Here is a 5,369-nt window from a genome sequence, read left to right on the forward strand (position 1 = left end):
AGATATCATTGGAATCTGAACTACAGAATGTACCATTCGTTCACTGCGAATCTGGAATTCTTCTGACTCTCCACCCCTGGCCGGTTTTCATTACATCACTTGGGTGAGTCCAAGTTACACAATAGTGTTTTTCTGCGGCCTGTTCACACTGGCATCCGTGCTGTTTAATTGGCTATCAACTCAAAAATGGTCAGCTCTTCATTTTCCTGTCCACACTATCCAGACTTCAGAAGTCATTGGAAACTCCACTAGAGAATGTTCCTTTCATTCACTGCGAATCTGGAATTCATCAGAATCTGCACTCCAGGCAGGCTTTCGTTACACCACTCTTCAAAGTGCAAGTAACCCAAGGCTGGTTTTCAGCGGCTTTTTCACACTCGAAGCCATGCACTTCAATTGGCTATCCAGGGAACCCTGCTCCGCTCTTTATTTTCCTGTCCACTTAACCCTGTTTTCAGAAATCATTGGAATCTCCACGACAGAGTGTTCACTAATTCACTGCCAATCTGGAATTCATTTGACTCTCCACTGCAGGCAGGTTTTCCTTACACCACTCTTGAATGTCCAGGGAACCCAATTCTGGTATTCTGCGGCCTGTTCTTACTCGCAGCAGTGCTGCTCAATATGCTATCCACTCAAACCTGGGCAGCTCGGTATTTTCTTGTTCACACAATCCAGACTGCAGAAATCATTGCAATCTCCACTACAGAATGTTCCTTTCATTCACTCCGAATCTGAAATTCATCTGAATCTGCACTCCAGGCAGGCTTTGGTTACACCACTGGTAAATGTCCAAGTAAGAAAATGCTGGTTTTCAGCGGCCTTTTCACACTCACAACTGTGACGTTCAATAGGCTATGAATTCAACCCTGGTCAGCACTTCATTTTCCTTTGCACAGAATCCAGTCTTCAGAAACCAGTGAAATCTCCACTACAGAATGTTCCACTCATTCACTGCGAATCTGGAATTCATCTGAATCTGCACTCCAGGCAGGCTTGCGTTACACCACTGGTAAATGTCCAAGTAAGAAAATGTTGGTTTTCAGCGGCCTTTTCACACTCACAACTGTGATGTTCAATAGGCTATGAATTCAACCCTGGTCAGCACTTCATTTTCCTGTGCACAGAATCCAGTCTTCAGAAATCATTGGAATCTCCACTACAGAATGTTCCACTCATTCACTGCGAATCTGGAATTCATGTGAATCTCCACTCCCGGCAGGTTTTCTTTACACCACTGATGAAATTCCAAGGAACCCAGAGCTGGTTTTAAGTGGCCTGTTAAAACTCACGGCCGTGCTGTTCAATTGGCTATCCTCTCAACCCTGGTCAGCTCTTCATTTTCCTGACCACATAACCCAGCCTTCAGAAATCATTGGAATCTGCGCTACACAATGTTCCATTCATTCACTGCGAATCTGGATTCTTCTGACTCTCCACTCCAGGCCGGTTTTCCTTATACCACTTGGGAAAGTCCAAGTAACACAATAGTGGTTTTCTGCGGCCTGTTCAAACTCCATCCGTGCTGTTCAATTGGCTATCCACTCATCTCTGGTCAGCTCTTCATGTTCCTGTCCACACCATCTAGGCTTCTTAAGTTATCGGAATCTCCACTACAGAATGTTCCTTTCCTTCACTGGGAATCTGGAATTCTTCTGAATCCGCACTCCAGCCAGGCTTTCGTTACACCACTGGTCAATGTCCAAGTAACCCAATGCTAGTTTTAAGTGGCCTTTTCATACTCGCATACGTGCAGTACAATAGGCTCTCTATTCTAACCTGAACAGCCCTGCATTTTCCTGTTCACACAATCTCGTCTTCAGAAATCATTGTCATCTCCACTACAGAATGTGCCATTTTTTCACTGAATCTGCACTGCAGGCAGTCTATCGTTACACAACTAGTAAATGTCCAAGTAACCCAATGCTGGTTTTCAGCGACATGTTCACACTCCCAGACGGGATGTTAATTTGGATATCCACAGAACCCTGTTCTTCTCTACATTTTCCTGTCCACAAAACCCAGCCTTCAGAAATCATTGGAATCTGAACTACAGAATGTACCATTCGTTCACTGCGAATCTGGAATTCTTCTGACTCTCCACCCCTGGCCGGTTTTCATTACATCACTTGGGTGAGTCCAAGTTACACAATAGTGTTTTTCTGCGGCCTGTTCACACTGGCATCCGTGCTGTTTAATTGGCTATCAACTCAAAAATGGTCAGCTCTTCATTTTCCTGTCCACACTATCCAGACTTCAGAAGTCATTGGAAACTCCACTAGAGAATGTTCCTTTCATTCACTGCGAATCTGGAATTCATCAGAATCTGCACTCCAGGCAGGCTTTCGTTACACCACTCTTCAAAGTGCAAGTAACCCAAGGCTGGTTTTCAGCGGCTTTTTCACACTCGAAGCCATGCACTTCAATTGGCTATCCAGGGAACCCTGCTCCGCTCTTTATTTTCCTGTCCACTTAACCCTGTTTTCAGAAATCATTGGAATCTCCACGACAGAGTGTTCACTAATTCACTGCCAATCTGGAATTCATTTGACTCTCCACTCCAGGCAGGTTTTCCTTACACCACTCTTGAATGTCCAGGGAACCCAATTCTGGTATTCTGCGGCCTGTTCTTACTCGCAGCAGTGCTGCTCAATATGCTATCCACTCAAACCTGGGCAGCTCGGTATTTTCTTGTTCACACAATCCAGACTGCAGAAATCATTGCAATCTCCACTACAGAATGTTCCTTTCATTCACTCCGAATCTGAAATTCATCTGAATCTGCACTCCAGGCAGGCTTTGGTTACACCACTGGTAAATGTCCAAGTAAGAAAATGCTGGTTTTCAGCGGCCTTTTCACACTCACAACTGTGACGTTCAATAGGCTATGAATTCAACCCTGGTCAGCACTTCATTTTCCTTTGCACAGAATCCAGTCTTCAGAAACCAGTGGAATCTCCACTACAGAATGTTCCACTCATTCACTGCGAATCTGGAATTCATCTGAATCTGCACTCCAGGCAGGCTTGCGTTACACCACTGGTAAATGTCCAAGTAAGAAAATGTTGGTTTTCAGCGGCCTTTTCACACTCACAACTGTGATGTTCAATAGGCTATGAATTCAACCCTGGTCAGCACTTCATTTTCCTGTGCACAGAATCCAGTCTTCAGAAATCATTGGAATCTCCACTACAGAATGTTCCACTCATTCACTGCGAATCTGGAATTCATGTGAATCTCCACTCCCGGCAGGTTTTCTTTACACCACTGATGAAATTCCAAGGAACCCAGAGCTGGTTTTCAGCGGCCTGTTAAAACTCACGGCCGTGCTGTTCAATTGGCTATCCTCTCAACCCTGGTCAGCTCTTCATTTTCCTGACCACATAACCCAGCCTTCAGAAATCATTGTAATCTGCGCTACACAATGTTCCATTCATTCACTGCGAATCTGGATTCTTCTGACTCTCCACTCCAGGCCGGTTTTCCTTATACCACTTGGGAAAGTCCAAGTAACACAATAGTGGTTTTCTGCGGCCTGTTCAAACTCGATCCGTGCTGTTCAATTGGCTATCCACTCATCTCTGGTCAGCTCTTCATGTTCCTGTCCACACCATCTAGGCTTCTTAAGTTATCGGAATCTCCACTACAGATTGTTCCTTTCCTTCACTGGGAATCTGGAATTCTTCTGAATCCGCACTCCAGGCAGGCTTTCGTTACACCACTGGTCAATGTCCAAGTAACCCAATGCTAGTTTTAAGTGGCCTTTTCATACTCGCATAAGTGCAGTACAATAGGCTCTCTATTCTAACCTGAACAGCCCTGCATTTTCCTGTTCACACAATCTCGTCTTCAGAAATCATTGTCATCTCCACTACAGAATGTGCCATTTTTTCACTGAATCTGCACTGCAGGCAGTCTATCGTTACACAACTAGTAAATGTCCAAGTAACCCAATGCTGGTTTTCAGCGACATGTTCACACTCCCAGACGGGATGTTAATTTGGATATCCAGAGAACCCTGTTCTTCTCTACGTTTTCCTGTCCACAAAACCCACCCTTCAGATATCATTGGAATCTGAACTACAGAATGTACCATTCGTTCACTGCGAATCTGGAATTCTTCTGACTCTCCACCCCTGGCCGGTTTTCATTACATCACTTGGGTGAGTCCAAGTTACACAATAGTGTTTTTCTGCGGCCTGTTCACACTGGCATCCGTGCTGTTTAATTGGCTATCAACTCAAAAATGGTCAGCTCTTCATTTTCCTGTCCACACTATCCAGACTTCAGAAGTCATTGGAAACTCCACTAGAGAATGTTCCTTTCATTCACTGCGAATCTGGAATTCATCAGAATCTGCACTCCAGGCAGGCTTTCGTTACACCACTCTTCAAAGTGCAAGTAACCCAAGGCTGGTTTTCAGCGGCTTTTTCACACTCGAAGCCATGCACTTCAATTGGCTATCCAGGGAACCCTGCTCCGCTCTTTATTTTCCTGTCCACTTAACCCTGTTTTCAGAAATCATTGGAATCTCCACGACAGAGTGTTCACTAATTCACTGCCAATCTGGAATTCATTTGACTCTCCACTCCAGGCAGGTTTTCCTTACACCACTCTTGAATGTCCAGGGAACCCAATTCTGGTATTCTGCGGCCTGTTCTTACTCGCAGCAGTGCTGCTCAATATGCTATCCACTCAAACCTGGGCAGCTCGGTATTTTCTTGTTCACACAATCCAGACTGCAGAAATCATTGCAATCTCCACTACAGAATGTTCCTTTCATTCACTCCGAATCTGAAATTCATCTGAATCTGCACTCCAGGCAGGCTTTGGTTACACCACTGGTAAATGTCCAAGTAAGAAAATGCTGGTTTTCAGCGGCCTTTTCACACTCACAACTGTGACGTTCAATAGGCTATGAATTCAACCCTGGTCAGCACTTCATTTTCCTTTGCACAGAATCCAGTCTTCAGAAACCAGTGGAATCTCCACTACAGAATGTTCCACTCATTCACTGCGAATTTGGAATTCATCTGAATCTGCACTCCAGGCAGGCTTGCGTTACACCACTGGTAAATGTCCAAGTAAGAACAGGTTGGTTTTCAGCGGCCTTTTCACACTCACAACTGTGATGTTCAATAGGCTATGAATTCAACCCTGGTCAGCACTTCATTTTCCTGTGCACAGAATCCAGTCTTCAGAAATCATTGGAATCTCCACTACAGAATGTTCCACTCATTCACTGCGAATCTGGAATTCATGTGAATCTCCACTCCCGGCAGGTTTTCTTTACACCACTGATGAAATTCCAAGGAACCCAGAGCTGGTTTTCAGCGGCCTGTTAAAACTCACGGCCGTGCTGTTCAATT

The sequence above is a fragment of the Sorex fumeus genome, unplaced genomic scaffold, assembly GCF_029834395.1.
Source record: "Sorex fumeus unplaced genomic scaffold, SorFum_2.1 ptg000019l, whole genome shotgun sequence".
Classification (NCBI taxonomy): domain Eukaryota; kingdom Metazoa; phylum Chordata; class Mammalia; order Eulipotyphla; family Soricidae; genus Sorex; species Sorex fumeus.